This window comes from Manduca sexta, chromosome 27 (genome assembly GCF_014839805.1).
Source record: "Manduca sexta isolate Smith_Timp_Sample1 chromosome 27, JHU_Msex_v1.0, whole genome shotgun sequence".
In the NCBI taxonomy this organism is placed as follows: Eukaryota; Metazoa; Arthropoda; class Insecta; order Lepidoptera; family Sphingidae; genus Manduca; species Manduca sexta.
Window position 1 is genome coordinate 19,937,892 of NC_051141.1, and position 21,168 is coordinate 19,959,059.

The window sequence follows — 21,168 nt, forward strand, 5'->3', positions numbered from 1 at the left end:
ACAAAAAATGTGCTGGTTCTTGAAACTATAATATATGGTTAAAATATATTATTCATTAAACAAAAATATTGTTATAAAATAATAGATTTTATTTAATAATTATGACCAAACTCCAAATAGTTGGTAAAAATAAGAGAAAATATCAATCGTTCCAAAAACAAACAACTGGCGTTTTATACTTGAATTGCCAGAAATACTAAAATCAGCAAAAACATGTCGACTTTATTTTTAATTAATGAATATATGGGTACACATTTTTATTACACTGGCAACTGAAATAAATGACATTTTGACACTTCTTCTACTTCTTTGTTTGACTTTGAATGTTAAATCATTATAATATTTTACTCAAGATCGGAGTGTTTTTCTTTTGTATTTTAATGTTCAGCAGAGAAATCCTCTGTTAAGAAACAACGTGTATAGTGTGTGTTTCGAACTTTGAGAGAATGTTTTTAGTTAGCAACACAATGTCGTCTTGAGCCTAGACCCAGAACAATTAATCGAGACGGTATATCCTGGTGGTGTATTAAATGCACTTTTGCGGTGCCACAGCAAGGACAAGTATATTTCTTGGACGATCTGTCACACTCGGCGCTCAATATTTTTAGTTCGTACATTGCGCCGAACATTGTAAGTATCTTGTTATTAGCTCAATTATTTCAATTCCTACAAAACAAGTTTGACTGAATGCTAAATCAAATTAAAATCCACTGTTGCAGACAATGTATGGAGTCATCTTATGTCTTAAATGTTGCACAAAGATTCACATGTTTACTCAACTCCTACATTATATTTCAGGTTTCAAGGCTGGAATGAGTTTGTGCTGCCTGTTGGAGATCAGCTAATAGAGAGGTTCACATACAAGAACATGACATGACCCGACCAGCGCTGCAAGAAGTCATTCATTCACTTCAGCAGTATATAAGCGTGCTGTAGCTACATCAAGTTCTTGTTTGTTTTTTGGAATGCCAAGAAAATATACTTACCTCTATTAAAAATATACATCGGATTTCATATTTCTTGTTTTATTTTTCTTATCCTCTGATAATTAACTATCAGGCTAATCAGGCTGTGAAGTGAGTTCCTGGGTTCGATTTCCAGGCCAAACAATTATTTTCTCGGTGTTTCTAACATGAGTTGCCTGGGATCAGAATCCTCCAAAGAGGCTTGGCGTCAGGCATGCGGCCGGTCATAAAAACTAAGATGAATCTATTCTACAATATGTGTTGACGCCATATTGGACGAAGACACTGGTAGATGAAAATAAAGATTAAGTAATCCATGTAAAAAAAAAAGTCGTAAGTCAGAAAAATTAATACACAAAAGAACAGGTAGCATATGCTCAGTGGAAAAACTAATATTCCGCCATACTATCTAGAAGTTTTATTGGAATTTATTCTTATCAGATATGTTAGTACCTATCAGTTTCTTATAAGGACGACTAAAGCTAGGTTAAAATAATGTCCAATTATTGATTATAGCAATAACAAGTAGGTACTGCAATATTAAAGTTAATTAGGCACGTAGGTACTTTCTACCGTACATTATTGCAGTCCATACTTAACATCAAAAAAACCGAGCTATAAAAATTCTGATTACTCCGAACTCCCATCGAATATCCAATTGTTTTCAATTTGTATAAGATTTAGGATATATTCCCTATAGTTTAGTGAAGGTTTTGTACAGACGCAAGCGTAGCCCAACTTTCATACAAAAATGGGCATTCTCCTTTAATTACGCGTCGAAGCGCTGAATCTCACATTTCACTCAAATAGTATTGAAGCGAATGTATTAGAAAAATATTACAAATTGGTACGAGTAATACGGCCATTCATTCGTATAACAAAATTTGAATCGAAACATTCTCGCGGTCGTTTCCACAGGCTCTTAAAGCTCGGAATTTTCAACGCAAACACTTCAGCTACATGGAAAGCGGAAATGCATCCCGCTTTTCCACTGAATTTTCTAGGTACGTGACTTAACAGGTGGTCAGCCTGTTAACATTTTATAGTTGTGTGCGTTTAGGTTTGGTTTTATGAGATTAGAATACCAATGCGCCCATCAGCGTGAGTAAGTTATGATTCACACTGGACAGAATTTTAATATAAATATCATTTTGTAGGGCTATCGTGTTTTCACATATTAGAAGCATATTACTGATCGTATTCGTCCATCATAATTAAGTGATGTTTTGTCTTCTCTTATTCTGCAGCCTTTAGAAATCTACTGATAAACATAGGCTTCCCCGAGAAATTTTAGGTCTTGCTCCGTCTTATTTATAATGTGAGGTATATATAATACAGACTCAATACTAATAGGACACATCTATTGATAACGTTATAAAATATATATAATAGTAATATCAGCCCTGTATTATATACTTGCCCACTGCTGAGCACGGGCCTCCTCTACTACAGAGAGGGATTAGGCCTTAGTCCACCACGCTGGCCTAGTGCGGATTGGTAGACTTCACACACCTTCGAAATTCCTATAGAAAACTTCTCAGGTGTGCAGGTTTCCTCGCGATGCTTACCTTCACCGTTAAAGCAAGCGATAATTTACAAAAAAAGTATACATAATTTTAGAAGAGTCAGAGGGGTTTAAACCTGCGGGCATTCGACTCGGAAATCCACACCCAACTAGGCTATTATTAAGGTTATTAGTATTAAAATCAATGGTATACGGATTTGCATGCCAGAATCTCACCAGTTATTTATATAAGTTTTTGATCGTAATTCCGTCTATTCTGTCGAGATTAAACACTTACGCCTTATATCCAGAAGGGACAGGCGCAACTAGTCCACCTATTTTTCACCGTTAGTATTCCGTCTCATGTTATGATAAGATTTGAAGCTAGCGACATCATATTGGACACAATTAGTGTCAAACTTCTAACTGATACTGAACAGAAAAAAACATAGTTCTCTAGTAGTGAAAAGTATTCAAAATTGGTTCTAAAGTTCCTACGATTAACGTTCAAATAAATAAAAAGTCTTCAGCTTTATATATCAGTATAGATTGATAGATATCCGATGGACAACCACGACAATAAAACAACAACGATGCTCTCGCTTGCCGTTCTTAATCTCCGGAGATAGCTCAGCTCAAACCCGGATCAGTTGTGAGCCAACGCTGCCTTAATCACAGCTCCAATTTTCAATCAACTGCAGGGAATTGTAGGCTTTTTCTACTTATTTCAACCGATCGGGGTAGTTAGTAGTTGAAATGAGTATTGTGGATGCATCGTTGTTTTTTAGATTGTGTTCGATTAATATATTTATACTATAATAATTGTAAAATGTTAGATCATAGCCGAGACTTTTCAGACGCGTAACACCTTAGTCTCCCAAAATTTTAATAGAATTTTAATGTAAATAAAACGCGAAAAAAATCGAAATATAGTTTCAATTCAATGTCAAACATCCTCGTAAGTATAAGGAATCATTATATATACTATCGCGCGTAAGTAGTGAAACAAAATTCGATTTGAATACCTAATTTGAACGAAATCAGTAATGCGAGATCGTTTTACTGTCTACAAATTCAAAATTATAGTTGCTTGGCGTTAAAAATGATAAAGACAAAATTAAGAACTTATTTAAAAGGGAGCAAACATCTCTAGTATGGATTATTATAATTTATATTAATATTATAGATGACAGTTCGTCAGATTAGTTCGAGGGGGTAATCCCTGAAACTCTTGATCCTTAAAAAACCTTTCACAGATAGAAAGCTACATTATACCTGAGTGCTGTAAACTGAATGCTTTTAATTCCGGGAACGGATTTTCATCTCAGGAACAAATGGAAAAAAATGACGCGCGCAAAATTGTGGACGAACTTTCGAAAGGGCATCTGTATAGTATATTATAGTATGCCTCCCCTATACCTAAAAACAAATTTCCGATGCATTGGAAAACTAAAAAAATTGTTAGTCAAACAGCGTATTGAACAAAACGTATTTGGAAAACAATTAACACAAGAATGTAAACAAAATGGCCGATATAAACTTGGTTGTCAAAACAGTCGGATGTTTTGCTAACACGGCCTCCAACGCACTGGAGCCGTGAGAGTCACAGCGCAGATGGTAGTACATTTGCGATCAAATGTTAAAATTTGGAGCTACTGACGGATGTGGGGCGTTACGCGAAATGTGTGATTAACGCAATTTCGCGCGCGATGATTGTTGCCGGCATTGTAATTACATTAGTTTGTGACGAATGAATATTTATGTACGATAGTGTAGTTTCGGGTGCTTGAAGCATTAGCTTGAAACGGTATGAAGTTATTTTAATGTATTAAACGTTAATATTTTAATACGTACTGAGGGGTGCGTTCCGAAATCCGTTTATTTCGATACTTATTTCAATCTATACTATTTTATCAAGCAAAAGAATTTGTTTGTTTGTCTGAACGTGATGATTTCAAAACCTACCCAACGGATTTTGACGAAACTTGCTATGAAGATACTTTGAGACCCTGGGAAATCCATACGCTTCTTTCTGTCCCAAGAAAATATATAACTGGACTTATATTCGGAAAACTCTTTCAGGCGGGTGAATTCGCGTGCAAAAGCTATTGTAAAATAGAACTCTAAGACGTACAGGCTTAGAAATTAATTAAATTGAATGATCACAAAGAAATTCAATAAAATACATGTCTATTACAATCGTATCTAATAAAGTTTTCCACAAATAACGAAGATACATTTATTATTGTGGCGGTACAATTAGTGCATACACCGCCATCTCGTCAACATCGCCGGAACTGCAAGATGATCGATGCGTTGCACAGCAATCACGATAGATGGCGACAGACGATCCTGGATTACGCTTGCACAATTTGAGCGACGCGTTGCATATTTACCACCTCCGAATAGGAACCGTCGGAGGGGCCGCGGCCGGTCACAAACATCTGCCTGACTGGAAGTTTTTCCCTTCCATAGAGGAACGCAACCATCTGTTCCTCTACAGTGGCGGCAAACCTATATGTCGCTAAATTATCATCATGTACATAGAACTTTAGCATAGCAAATATTTGGTATATTAATTGAACATTTAACTCGTACTATAACCATGAACCACAACAGCCTTCAAGAATCCTGACGTCATACTTAACTGAGAAAGTTAAGTTTAATCTAAGGGTGTTTACAACACGCTCTCGACGTCTGGAGAACTTAATAATAATATAAAATAGTTTCGAAGTTTGTAAATACAGACCGCTGATGCACTAACTTAGGCTCCAAGAACGAATTTAGTTAAAGTAGGGGTTTGACCCCCTGCGCATAAATGCCTACGTTCGTGTGTCTTAAATTTAGAAATTCCCAAAAAAACACACGAATAATTAAATGCTCTGTAGTATCTATTTTCCAATTCTGTAAAATATTTGTCATTTCCTTTAAGTGACGTAAAGGTCTTTTAATTGGTTATAAGGTTCAAATGTTTTTTTTAATATTTATAATACTATCTCGCGGAAACTTCGTAGATTTTATAACATTTCTTATCATTTGATGCAGATACAGTTCAAAAAGTGACAATTAATAATAAATAAAATAGATTTTATAAATCACTCATCGTTACTTAGCATATTATATTAGAAAATATATTGTTGGTAAATTATCCCTAAATAATTACATAAACGTCAAGGGCTTTTAACAGGTTAGTCTATTATTTGGGACAAAAGGTTAGTTAGTCTATGTTCATCACTGGACTTCCAAAAACAACATGATAATATATTAACTAAACTGACTTCAATGTTTACTTTGAGAACGTGTTAAAAGTACCAAAAATGCTTACTTTCAAAACTGATAACGCAAAATAATTTTCATTATTGAACCCCCCCATTTTATCCACTAAATCCATTCCATAAACTTGCGTCGAAAAGTGCAAACTCGCCGGTCCAGTGGAGTAACTTTATTATTTACTGCCGCACTTGTCTCAGGAGTCGAGGGGCCCGTCACAGTCACACAGTCACAGTCAGTCGTGAGAAGATATTCGGGAACACAGTAGTGTAATGCAAGAGCTCTAGTATGGTAGTCCGAAATAGGTCAACTGCGGTATAACATGCCGATGCGCGTCAACTCACATACTCGACATAATAATAATATAATAATAATATCAGCCCTGTATTATATTTTGTCCCACTGCTGGGCACAGGCTTCCTCTACTATTGAGAGGGATTAGGCCTTAGTCCACCACGCTGGCCTAGTGCGGATTGGTAGACTTTACACACCCTCGAAATTTCCTGTAGAGAATTTCTCAAGTATGCAGGTTTCCTCACGATGTTTTTCTTCACCGTTAAAGCAAGCAATTATTCACAAAGAATACACACATAATTTTTTGTTTTAGAAAAGTCAGAGGTGTGTACCCTTGGGATTTGAAACTGCGGACATTCGTCTCGGCAGTCCGTTTCACAACCAACTAGGCTATCGCCTCTTAATATTGACAGTTAATTTGAATTTCGTGTATACTTCGGAAGGAGTTTACGATTAACTTACGTGGAAACTACCGCTGCTAGAAAATTGAATTGTTAATTAACTTTTGACTACTTAATTAAAACTCTACATGTCATTAAACTGCACTTATCTTGAAAATAAATTTAATTAGTCCTGCACATTCGTGAAACATTGGCAACGATGTTGTTTAAACGTAACTACTGGCACAATGAATGGAGAGTGAGAAGGTTGAACTGGACATAACTCCTTGTGGTTGATTCCTAATACAAGCATCATTGTAATGGTTCCAAAATAGCATTACCAAATCAATTAATTTATGCATCTAGTTAACTATCTATATATATATCTATATATATATATATATATATATATATATATATATATTATAAAACAAAGTCCTCAAAAATTGTCTGTCTGTATGTGATCGATTTTCTCAAAATCTCCTGAACGAATTTTTGTACGGTTTTTACTAAAAGATAGTGCAATTCTCGAGGAGGATTTAGGTTAATAGTACATTACGGTTTTATTTTAACCGACTGAAATATAACGATTACTGTTGAAGAGGTCGCGTGGTTGTAAAAAAAACTCGTGGATCTGGGTTTAGGCGGGAAAACTTTGTAACACAATAATTTCCACGCGGGCAAAGCCACGAGAATAGCTAGTTAATAAAAAAAACTGGTGTATCATCAACCAGTATAATACTATTAAATATATTTACAGTTCGTTGCCGTCATTATCTACTGAATGCGATGCAACAAAATGACATTGTTCGCGTATCTCCTTTAAGACCTATCGGTGCATGTAATAAATCGGTAAAGAGCCTGTAGGGAACTTTCTTTCACATTGCGAACAACATGTAGGTCGCTTGTTCAAAATTCAATGAAATTCCGTCAAAGGCTAGTATCCTAATTACGAGAAAATAGGAACGCCTTTCAGTATTAAGTCTTGAGTAGTAAAAGAGAAAAGATAGCAGGAACCTGGATGCAGGCTACTTCTAATAGATTGGTATGGAAACAGTTTGGGGAGGACTATGCTGCCGTGCTTAGCGCAAAAGCGGTATGTCAGGGAAACCTTATTTCGAATTAATCGAAGTTTTGTAAATATAGTTTTATAGTTTTTGAAAGTAAAACTGAGATAGAGATTTTTTTTTAAGGTAGTTTAACAAGTTCTAAACAAGATACCGTTATTTAAGTAAGTTCATTGGATGGGTATTTCTTTAAGATATCTAACGCCATAAAAGTCAAGATTTTGTTTATTTTTGCCGCTTTTGGGCTTAGCACGGCAGTACAGTCAGCAGTTGACTTCCAAAAGCTGAAGAAAAAGAAAGAGAAGGACGTAATTATTTCGCTTTCGCTTCCCAAAAAATATTTTGCAGAGATCGTTTTAGGCGATATAAAATATCTCACCACCTGTCATTATATGTAGAAGCATAATCTATTGCGATATCAAATTCAAACCCTATTTACTCTAGATTAAATGTCAAATCGTTAGTTGAGTCCGTATTAATACCAGAATGAGCGGTATAGACGGCTAATCGGTCAGGTTTATAGCCAGCAATTAGTATAACAGATCGATCGCGGCATCAGTTCGGAGAGATAGATGAAAGCGTATCATTCGCTGCCGAAGCATCCAGTATTTACTGCCGGTATATTTCAGACCGGTTTATTGTTTCACGTAGCCGACTAAGCCAGAAAAGCGCATTTTCTATCAATGTTGTTTGGGGCGTAGTAGATTTTATTTAACTGGGCAACATTTTGCTGCGCTGTTCGTAGGAAACTGACGTGAAATAACTGATTTGATGCGTTGCGTGTGCCAAATGAATGTTGGAACGTAAAACTAACTCCTATTCCACGCGTTTTGTTTTGCTGAAGCTTTAAAGCTTACTCGCAATTTATCTGCTACAATAAATTTTCAGTTGTGGAAATAAATCCAATTTCAACCACAATAATAGTACTTCCTATCTCATTACTTTCGTATATTATAATTAATATTAAAATTAAATAACGATATAAACTCTGCCTACCCAGTAAATTCTAACTTAGTCGTTAACTTTCCGACATTATTCTATCATATTGTTTAAAAAGTTTCTTTTGTCTTAAGTTTCTGTTATGTAAACAGAATTCTTTGTTTTAATATTATGTGCAAAGAAAACTTTTGTTACGGTACTTATTTCTACATTTTGCTGCACGCGCAACGACATAATTTTAAAACATGAATCCAATGAGTAACTGAAAAATACTTATAATTAACTGGTGGTAGGTCTCATATTATGTGAGTCCGTGTGGGTAGGTACCACCGCAATGTCTATTTCTACCGCCAAGCAACAGTGTGTAGTCCCTATTCTGTTCCAGTTTGAAGGACATTGAAGTCTTATTATGTCCAGTGTAACTGGACATAATAAGACTTAATATCTCATGTCTTAGGATGGCGAGCGCAGTGTAAGACGAAACAAGACTGTATAATTCAAGGTATTGGATGGTGTCTCTACTGTTTATGGGCGGTCATATCACATACCATCAGGCGAACGGCAAGCTCATGTCGTCATTCAAAGCAGTAAAAAACTTATTTATTACATTTATAATAATAGCCACAGAATCTACATTTTCTGATTCGACGGCGAAAATCGTCAGTAACGTCTCCGGTCCGCATTTTCCTCCGCGGGAAACGCATAAATCAAAGAAAATAATTTTTCCTTCACAACTTTTCGCAACGCAAGTTGTAATTTTGACGGAGTCGTTAAAATTTTAAAAGAAAGTGTTAAGAAAGTGACTCTTTGAGCCAAATGTCGTTTGAATGCTGCTACTAATTAGAGGCTTGGGTTTTACTTTACGGAGATCTTTTTGCCTTAATTACACATTATTATGACTGCCTACATGGCGTAGTTGTATTACGCGCGCGATACGACCAGTCCACAACGGTCCCAGATTCGAATCCCGGGTCGGGCGAAGTGACATTGGATTTTTTTGCTCAGTATTAACTCGGAGTGTGAAATTTGTACCCGTATGACAATAGGCTCGTTCCATATAAGATCTCAGAACGGGAGATACAACGCGAAAAGTGGGGACTCTGACTGTTACTCTACCTACTCCTTCGGAATAAAGGCGTAAGGTTTGTTTTCTTGGTTTAGATGTGTAACCAGTATAATTACTGGGGATAATCCGATTGATGTCTAAGTAAAAAGCGACTATTTTAAAATTGATATTGTCAGCTAGTTCTTTATTAAAAAGACACATGGGTTATTCATGTCGAGGGTTAAATTGGACCTGAAGTTTATTCTCGTAAGTGAATTCATCTTTAAAATGCTCGTGAAAGGCCAAAGGTATATTCGTCTAGTTATGCAGGAGTAGCAGGCATATATTATGATCAGTAAATCTTTTGTTAAGATATATTCTATATCCGCCCGGATAGTGAGTACCGTACAGAATGTGTTAAAAACCGTCATAGTGGCCCATGTAAGAGTGTCACGTTCCAGAATCACCTGTGTTTATCCGGTTCTCACAGGCCGGCATAATTGTGTCGACTGCCGATGGGTAATCATCTCTCGTCAATCGACATTCTAAAGAAAGAAGGAAATGACCATTGGTTTGGACTCTCCACTTACCATCAGGTGCATTGGGGTCTCTTTGTCGTGTCTTTAAAAAAGAAAAACCAACCTTCCAGATTCTAAGGATAATATATAACAAAGAAAATCAGCTTAGAATTATGGCTAAGATGTGTGATAAGTATCATTCAGAAACGGTAATACTGTACAAACGCGTGTAAACGACTCATGCTTCTAGAAAATTCTTTACACGGCAAATATTACACTAATGAATCCAATCAAGTGTGTCTTCTCTCTGGAGGTCAACGTTATTGATAAATCTGAAGGAATATTACGAGTAGACTAGAGTAGCAATGCGGTCCAACTTTTTTGGGATTTTCCATGTCGGCCATATAATATGGTATAGCATTGGATTTGAGAAGCGGCGATAGCCTAGTTGGGTGTGGAACGGACTGCCAAGACGAATGTCCGCAGGTTCAAATCCCAAGGGCACACACCTCTGACTTTTCTAAAAATCATGTGTGTATTCTTTGTGAATTTATCGTTCGCTTTAACGGTGAAGGAAAACATTGTGAGGAAACCTGCACATCTGAGAAGTTCTCTATGGGAATTTCGAAGGTGTGTGAAGTCTACCAATCCGCACTAGGCCAGCGTGGTGGACTAAGGCCTAATCCCTCTCAGTAGTAGAGGAGGCTCGTGCTCAGCAGTGGGCAAGTATATAATACAGGGCTGATATTATTATTATTATATATTGGATAGTCTGGAAGGTATAAATATTCAATGGCCCCTTCTGACAGGTTAGCTGAAAATCTTTAGGGAAGATCTAGTTTCAGCAGTAAATTTCCAAAATGTGAAAAATAAGAAGATTCAGTATCACATACAGTGTTGTGGCATATATTGTAATGATAGTTTTTACCTGAATAGCTAGCTTCAGACGAACCATGATATCGCATGAAGGCTGCAAAGTTACAGAAATGTGCCAGGAAAAAATTACATAAAAAAAACACGATAAAATCTGATAAATAGTTTTCTTTCAATGATATCGCTATATTGGATGAAATTTTAAGTTCCTGGTTTGAGCTCGTTTTTTTGATCGAAAAACAAAATTAGATTCTAAATCGTTAATTACTAAATAAAATACTATGTTAATGTTTACTCATGACTCGCATAGCACAGGCTTAGCCTAGTGTGGGAGTCGCTGTTAACTAATATAACTTGTCTGAAATGTTCTTTTGATAAAATAAATATATTTCATTTCACATGCAAAATTTATTGTTTACGCATAACACACATCCACTAGACCGATGTCATTTTCACTGAAATGTCCTGTATTTTATAGATTGTCTGTCCCACATCGTCGTAATTGATGGCCACCCTCGAGGGAGAGCTCGAATTAACGATTGAAGAGCCTCTCAGACCTCACCGAGTAATTACTTGTAAATGAGATTACGTGAGATATGACGCATTGAGGACGCAGAGAGGTGGCCCTTGTTCCAAAGTTAGATTGTCAATTTTTGGGGTCCCGTGATATAATTATACCTAGTCTTGCCATAAATATTGTAATAAAGAAAAAAGAAAATTGTTAACTGCAAATAACATTTATTACTTTTACAGTGTGTCAGTTTAATACATAAATATAAAACAATTCAAAAATATAAAAAGCTTATTCGAAGTGGTCTCCATTGGCTGCAATACAGTCCTTTAAACGATGAGGCCAGTTATCAATAGAAGCACGCACTCTTTCCATGGGAAAATTCTTCACTGCCAATCGTATAGATTGTTTTAGGGACTCCAAATTATCATGGCGTTTAGAGCAAGCTGTACTCTCTAAAACTGACCACAAATCATAATCCAGCGGATTAAGATCGGGACTAGACGACGGCCAGTCTTCAGCTCTGATGAAGTCCGAAACGTTCGATTCCAACCAAGACTGCGTGGACCGAGCTTTATGACCCGGCGCCGAGTCTTGCTGGAAGGACCATACTTGGTTATTGAACATGGTGATGTTAAGGGGCTTAACTACCTTCTCAAGAATGGTATCTTGATACACTTGTGCCGATGTTTTGATACCTTTTTCACAAAAATATGGCTCAGTCACTCCTTCATAGCTAACACCCCACCAAACCATCACTGAAGTCGGATAATGTCCACGTTGCACTCTGTCGACTAATTGGGAAGCTTCCTTAGAGCTTTGAGCATAAATACGGTCATTTTGTTTGTTAAAATGTTGCTCAATTGTAAAAATTTTCTCATCCGTAAACAAAATTTTTCTGTGACCTCCCTTTGCGTACCGCTTCAGTAGTTGTTTCGATTTTACCACCCTATTCTTCTTTAAATTATCAGTTAAGAAATGGCCAGTGCGTCTCTTATAGGCTGCAAGTCCTAAGTCATCTTTTAAAATACGCGACATGGTTCTAGGTGCTATCTTCATTTCCCGAGATAAAATCTTTTGCTTTCGGACAGGATTTCTTCGAATTCTTTCCCTTACTGCTTTGACCACCTTTTTCGTACGAACACTACGTGGACGGCCAGATCTTTTCTGTCACAAACAGAGGAGGTCTCATTGTACCTATTAATAGCCCGGTACACAAACATTTTACTAATACCAAGTGTATGGAGAGTTTTAAAAATTGCATTTGGCTCCATACCTACTTTGTGTAATGCTATCACAGCGATTCGGTTCTCTTTATCACCCCACACCATTTTAATATCGCAAAATATTTTACAATGTATTGGCGCCAAAATGAGAAAACACAATGAACAATCGTATAAAAATGACAGATTCGAAATTCAAATGTAATATTTTTTTATAATTAAGTGTAACAGTATTTATGGCCAGACTAAGTATATGCCAAGGCTTATTAATATGCTATCTCGAGGCTTTACAGACTATCTTTTGTCAACAAAGTCCATGTAGCACGTGTTTGTTTTCATATTCCCGGCAAAATGCCTCCACTGCGCCTGATGGTAAGTAGACGATCTAGATCCTGGGTTCCTAAACTGGGTGTAATTACACCCCCCCCCCCCCCCCGCCCCGGGGGGAGTAAGACAACTATTTCACGGGGGTAACAAAGAACCTAATAGGATCTTAATATTGTAAGGCAATTTATGAATAATAAAAATGTTTGTATTTGCTTCTATTGTTTATTTTGATAACATTTTGAAAGTGGGGTAAAATTAGTTTTCCACACAGAGGTAACAATAATTAAAAGTTTAGGAACCACTGGTCTACATAGTATATCGATTGCCAGTTGACACAATTATGCCGGCCTATTTGCAACCGTATACACAAAGGCTATTCCCGGAGTGCGACACACTTACGTGGACTATTATGGCGGATTTCACATGGCAATGGTAGCTATCCAGGCGGATAGTAATATCTTACCACCAGTAAACCAGGTATGTATAAACGACACGTCTCTCAATGTCCATCGGAATTATTCATTTCGAGAGGAACAGGAAACTCCCTTCCCTTTTTATTTTACGCCTTTAAGTTGGACAGCGTATCAATATTAATCTTGTGTTAATGTTTAGATGGGTACAGAAATAACATCATCACCACCTGATCACTTATCTTTTGATGTATAACATATATAAAACAAATATTTATTTCTTCCAGGTACTCACTGATTACTGTAGTGCAAAGGTATTTATTTTTGTTTACTTTTTGTTTTATTATTTTTTTTTATTGTCCATTATTTTTATTTTATATCAACCTTTCTTTTGTATAGGTTTTTTGAATATATAATAATAATATCAGCCTTGTATTATATACTTGCCCACTGCTGAGCACGAGCCTCGTCTATTACTGAGAGGGATTAGACCTTAGTCCACCACGCTGGCCTAGTGCGGATTGGTAGACTTCACACACCTTTGAAATTCCTATAGAGAACTTATCAGATGTGCAGGTTTCCTCACGATGTTTTCCTTCACCATTAAAGCGAACGATAAATTCACAAAGAATACACACATGATTTTAGAAAAATCAGAGGTGTGTGCCCTTGGGATTTGAACCTGAGAACATTCGTCTTGGCATTCCGTCCCACACCCAACTAGGCTATCGCCTCTTCTATTTTGAATAATTTGATATTAATATCAGCCCTGCATTGTATACTGGCCCACTGTGGAATACGAAAATCCCCTACAACCGAGAGGGACTGAACATTAGTCCTCCATACCGACCTAGTATGGGTTGGCAGAATTCCATACTTTCAAATGTTGAACTCGTACTTATGTAGGTCTCCTCACGATATTTTCCTTCACCATTAAAGCGAGCGATAATTCATAAACAATAGACATAAATTTTAAAAGATAAGAGGTGTCTTGGTTTGCGAACCTGCGAACTTCCGTCTCGATAGACCGTTCTGTTCCCAACTAAGCTATCGTTATTATCAAGTTTTTCAAATTCAATAATATTCACTATCAATTTTCAACTAGGCCGTCGCCTATTATTTTGCAAGACTAAGGCGTGTTACAGTCCCTTACCTAGTGTACCTCCAGACCGCAAGTCGAGGAGGGTGCGTTATGGATGTTTGCACCTCCACATGATTTATGAGGCACCAGGGACCCTTGTGTATTTACTTACGAGCTTTGTCATGTCTCTGACGAAACTACAATAAATACAGTTTTTCCTTGGTTCGGAGTTGTGTCTCATTTAGTTATTCTTGTTTAAGAATACTGCATGCCACTATTCACATATAGAAGATGTCTACAAAATAATTGTACTGTTTCATACCTTTTACTTTTAGCATGTACGATTTAACATCAATTTTGTGAATTACATAATTTAAAAAATTAAAAAGGTAATTGTAGAACTATCAAGTACATATTATCTTCAAAGGCGCAAGCAAGCGGTCTTTCTCATTTATTTTTTAGACTGGTAATGTATCTGAAATCTCTTTTAAACTATGAATATTAAGGCCAAGTTAAACTATTACTACATGTCTTACTTGGGCGTCTATCTTTTTTGTAAGAACAAAATGACCCTATTGTTACCATGATTGCTAGGGAAATGCGGTCTAGGGAGAATTTCTACTGATCAGAGATGGTTATCCTTCGACCGGCGACACAATTAAGTCTTTTGCTATAAACCAGTGCCACACAACGATAAGAAGTTAAATGTCCCGCTTGTAAAACCTATAATATGTTTCTATACAATTAAAGAATTTTTGTGAATAAACTATACTTTAAAAGATTATAGATATAAATAGCATGATAGACCTATCTATCTATACAGATAACGAATAACAACTGCAAAAACATTTTTATTTATTGCATACCGTTGAAACGATGAAACATGTTGCACATGTAATATATTTAACATCATAATTTATACCATGTTTTATGCAAAAAATAAATTGATTTAATTTAAAGTATTCGTCTAACTTCGAAATAACATTTCTATAACGGCATTCCTGTCTGACTAAAATGTAACTTAAATCTTTTTTTGTCTGCCTTTCCCGGATTAATTTTGGAATCGATGTGAACATGTCGTTGTCAGTATTTCATCTCGCAGACATTTCGCGTTGAGCCGCAATATTAAATACTAAAAATATCCGTTTCAGAGCGATGTATTTTAAAAATAAATCCTGTAAAGTAAAAGGTACGTCTGTGTTCTGATTTGTTGAAATATCGTAGCCCCGCGGCGTCTGCCAGTCTTTGAAAGCGATAAACTCAAAAACTGCGCAACTGATTTCGATGAAATTTATTATGAAAATGGTGATACCCTCGAAAGGTTAGTAGTATTGAATGAAGGCTCACATGACGGTTATAGTTTGACATTGGTGACAAGACTCTCGTATGTGAGGGGCGCCTGGGTAAGTACCACTGGTATGTCAATTTTTGTCACCAAGCAGCATTGTGCGTACACTGTTATGTTACGGTTTGATGAACATTGTAGCCAACGTAATTACTGGGCATTAAAAGACTTAACATCTTTATGTCTCAAAGTAACGAGCCCAGTGGATTATCATGGATTATTTTCTAATTCTATTTTATGATATACGGTCATGACAAAGTGTCCCCACTGCATCTGATGCTAAGTGGAATGGGGTCCAATAGAATGTCGAATGACGAGAGATGATTATACCTCGACAGTTGACACAATTATGCCGGCCTGCCGGAACCGAATATACACAGTTCGATAGAATTCAATGTTCTATAATTGAAGTCGCTACTGTTTGTGGGTGTTCGTATTACTTACCGTCAGACTAGCGGCAATCTCGGCATGTCAAACAACTTCAACAAACAATAAACAGACACCAAAAATTTCTAGATGCAATGAAGTAAAATAGTCTATCTATCCATGTATATAAAAATGAATCCCTATTTCCCTTGGTGACGTCATCACGCGTGAACGGCTGGACCGATTTCACATTTTTTTTTGTGTTTGTTATTGTCAGGAGAAGGTTCTTATGAAAGAAAAAATTCAAAAAATCCCGGGGAAAATTAGAAAATTTAAGAATACTTAACGAAAATATTAATTTTATATAACTGTCAATTGTTAGAAATAACTGTCAGCGATTGACAGAATGCGCGCTGCAAATTCATAGTTAAGACGGGACAACGTCTGTCGGGTCAACTAGTCTTTTAATAATGCATAGTATCTGCTTGTGTGGGAGATTTTAGATTCAGTCCGTGGCCGTGCAATATGACTAGCCGTCATTATTGAGTGATTTTATTTCATAATTTAAATAGCATGCATTATACTTACTACCAACAACGCGAATCTAGTTGGGATTAAAAAGAACAATTAATGCTGCCACATTCATTAGTCGATGTTTTATTTATGATAGTTGTATCGTCGTAAAAAAATAAAAAAGAAAATTTATTACCCGGCTTCTAAAAAGGAGGTTATTTTTTTATGATAAACACTTCATCATTAAACCGCCCTGCTTTTAAAAATAGTTTACCCCAGTTTCTAAGTTTCTACACATTCCCAACTAGTATAAATTCAAACTAATCCAAACCTACATGACCCATTCAAAACGTTTAAAACAGCTCGCAAGGAGTACCTCAGAGGGAACAAACTTTATCCTTCAGCCTCACAACTCTATCAACTCCGCGCCATGTATATAAAGCCTAGATAGACTAACACAACTTCGTCCCCTTATCCCCTAAGAATAGGCAAAGGCGTAAAATTAAGCTATATTGATTTGTGAAGTTTTAGTAATGACAGCTTTTAGAATGTAGAGACATTGATGAAAAATAGGACTGCAACATCGAAAATTAATATATTTTACAAAATCGTGATAAAAATATTTTCGGTACATTGTCTGTATTATCAGTCTTCTTTATAAAAAATTCGCAAACGCTTAGTTAAAACACAAATTTACTCGATCAGCTATAAGTCAAAACCTGCCATCTTGCCTCTTAATAAGGTTTAAATTAGGAAACTGGTGATGTTTTTGACAGCAATTCTTAATCAACTCTTAATGCTAAAACAAGTTTCTAAGTAAAAACTGACTATATTTAAAATTGGTGATGTTGCAAATCCAGTTCCCTTTTATAGCACAAAATCTAAATCCTGAACTGCATTAGGGGTCTATAATTCTAAAGGTGTGTCATAGAGCATGTGTAAGTAGATTAGAGTGCACAATACATTCCCCGGAGGGTCCAGTCCCAATGTAAAGGATGAAAGGCCTACAGTAAAGGAGGCCCGTGTTGAAAATAGGACAATTTCATGGACAATGAGGGATTAATATTATTGTAATTTATTAGGGTACATTATTGTAAATTGCATAATTTTTTGTTTTATTAAAATAAATAATTTATTTGAACCCGTCAAATTAGGCTATTTAGATTCCATCAATATTAACTCTTCCTCCAGTTCGGAAAGCAGCTCTCACTAGAGAAGAACGGGCAAGAAACTCTAGTGTTGCTCTTTTCAAAATCAGTTTACGTATAAACTACAGTACAAGATAACAGAACAAAATACAAATCGTTTTTTTTTTGTTTAGAGCAGTAAAAATAAGTTCCCATATTCGGTATTATGAAACGAAACGCAGTGTCCGACGTTTAGAGAATTATCTTTTTAACCATACTGCACTTTAAGCTGATTATGGCACAGTATTTATTATGAATCCACAGATATACTTACAAGTTCTACAAATTAACAGTAAATATGAAGCAGATTATTAATTTATAGAACTTTTAATCTTTACCTTTACCTTTTGTTTTGGTGCGAACGTGTGAACAGTTAACCCATTTTGTCGCTGCTGAAGTGCGGCAGCGCTGGAGCCGTCTCTCACCCTGATTTCATTGAATATAAGGCCGGCCGCAAAGCGATAATTGGAGTCGAAGCTCAGGCGATTTAAGCGTGATTTTACGTAGTCAGTTGTCTACAAACACACACCTACTGGTTTTGATAGGTGAAGTTATTCTGACAATTCTAATTTGAAGAACTATTGAAGAGTGGGGTATCGTTTTTGATATAATCTTTTTATAGATTATTTATCTTATTCCTAAAGATGAATTGATCAACTCAATTGAGATGGTACGACTTTCTCCTAAAATATTAAAGTAATGCTCCAATGTTTTTTTAGAGTTCCCTAACTAACGCTCTTATTTGTCTACATTGCTTAGTTTAAGCTCATCAACACACTGAAATTCTCCTGAGAGTGTCTCATAGTCTTTAGTGACAACGATCTGTCTTATAACTGTTTGGTAAATATCAAAACGATGAGCATATTTAAATTTACACATAAGCCACACCCATATAATACGTTCGTGTTTTACTTTCCATCATCTAAGACTACTAGTTCTTCTCTACACCACCTAACTCGACTGTCGACCAAAACTCGACGATAGTTTGCGTCCCGCTTTCTCTTTTTAATGCGACGTGCCTTGAATACGAGACGACAGCTCAGCGAGACTACATTTAACTTTATTTCTATTTGTTTTTTCAATAAAACAAATGTTTGTTCTTAGTGTTATATCATTACAGGCTTCTGTCTAACATTAAAAGGCTGATAGGAATATTAATTAGATGTTTTATGGACTTTATACAGTAAAGTCGAGACGAATGTTTGTGGGTTCAAAATCTACACACACGGCTGTTGTAGTTTGTTGTTTCGTATGTATTTTTTTATCAATTATCGTTTGATATATCTGTCAAAGAAGACAACGTTAAATCCACATATTATTGCAGTGGTACCCAAGCGGACACTCACATATGAGAAACCTAGCCCCACTCACATATAACAGACTTTCGCGAAACCAGTTCTAAGCCTGACAAAGCTAAATCCAAGTTCCACCGCGTGATTAATTGTGCATGTTTGTGTAGGGCGAGTCGACACGGCGCCAAATCATTGCGGGGATCACACTGCCTCCAATATTTAGAACAATAGCACTGTTTAGCTCGGTAATTTGTGATAACGCGACTCTTAACAGCTGTTCTCACGTCTTCTAGAAGATAATTACTTTACACCTGAATTAAATTTGATTCTTATTTGCTGTGAAATAAGGGCCAATTTATCCAAATTTTATAGTATAGTTACCAATCGAGCTTCTAGGTTTTTTTTCTAGGTTCTATGTCTGTTAAAATTAATCATCAATGAACCGTGGGGGTGAAGTTCCGTACAATATTTTAGAATTGCCTTAGATAATGGATTCTGCAAGCTTTCAACCATCTTCTCTATTGAAATTCGGATGTTTTTTAATTTCAATAGCCTCGCGAATCATCCTAGGCAGGAATATGTGTTCTTTGACAAGAATTTGTTACTTGTTTAGTGGTAGATAATGATTCGAGCCTCCTTCAGAGTGTCCAGCAAATAAGCCGTATTATCAAATTTATATTACAATAGACTGAAGCATTTATCGAAAAATAAAGCGGCGATAGCCTAGTTGGTTGTGGATCGGACTGCCGAGACGAATGTCCGCAGGTTTAAATCCCAAGGGCACACACCTCTAACTATTCTAAAAAAATCATGTGTGTATTCTTTGTGAATTATCGCGTGCTATAACGGTGAAGGAAAACATCGTGAGGAAACCTGCATACCTGAGAAGTTCTCTATAGGAATTTCGAGGGTGTGTGAAATCTACCAATTCGCACTAGGCCAGCGTGGTGGACTAAGGCCTAATCCCTCTCAGTAGTAGAGGTTCTCCTCTGCCCAACAGTAGGGCAGTATATAATACAGGGCTGATATTATTTATCGAAATCTATACTCGAAGTCGCTTTAATCGTTTGAATACTCAATGCCTGTGGTAGGGGCTCCCCCAGGGCTTTGCTGCCATAGAAACTTGCGAGTAATTAATTTTTGAACAACACTCGATCGCACAACGTTTTGACTCTTGATTTATTGCTGTTTATTGTTTATTTTAGGCGTTAAGTATTTTAATTAGTTTTTATAACTATTTTATCATTTTCGCACAGCTTAATCGTCAAAGATGAGTAAGAGGTGATTGATAACATTCACAGAATATTGGCATACTATGATGGATTATTATGTTTACACGAATGTTAGACATTGTAATAAAAATATTTTTCGTATTTTATTTCAATTTATTATATAATAATTTTCTCCGGACGTTTCGAAGACTTTGCAGCCATATTTTTTTGCATAATTAAATGTAGGTTGATATTGTAACTTGGACTTTTTGATCATAAAGTCTGCAAAGTCTTTAAAATATCGGAAGTAAATTATAATATAAAATAGCGCATCAAAATCCGAAATATAGTTTTATTTCAATGCATACCATGATTTACGAAGCGACCCTGTTATTTCGGCTCTAAGCATTCAAGTCAGGTTTCGTTTTATGAAAATGTATGCAACTGTTTTTCGATGCGGGTATAGTACCCCGAACTTCATGGTCATAGTACACAAATAAACCAATGAATGGATACTTAATGGAATGATCATTATTTTATAAAATAATATACTGCTGATCACAGCAGGACACTGTAATACTCACCCGCACATCTGTCTTAGTCCAACAGGATACCATGGGGCCGTTACATATATGGCGAAAGGCTAACGTGGTGGTTGGTATAGCAGTATGGGGTGTATAAGGATTTCATAGTGTTAGGGATTCGATTCAATGCTCACTCAAAGAACGCTCCAGAATGTCGACATTATTGTAAGAACCAACCAACATAAGAGTATCAGTCACTCCCAGTGACGATAAGGCATTATACTCCGCGAAAGAAGGTTAATTATTAATGGTAGTTTATTTTA

General features: G+C 36.2%; 1 protein-coding gene across 2 annotated transcripts in view; it reads left to right on the forward strand.

Annotated features, from left to right (window-relative positions):
• Positions 1-21,168, forward strand: part of LOC115441433 (dipeptidase 1) — a 221,398-nt gene that overhangs the window by 35,615 nt on the left and 164,615 nt on the right. Inside the window, exon 2 of one of the 2 annotated variants that reach the window (XM_030166218.2) lies at positions 13,614-13,640. The exons of the other annotated variant lie outside the window; for it this stretch is intronic. The gene's annotated coding sequence lies outside the window, so the exon portion shown is untranslated. The remainder of the gene's footprint in view (positions 1-13,613; positions 13,641-21,168) is intronic. 2 annotated transcript variants of the gene reach the window in all.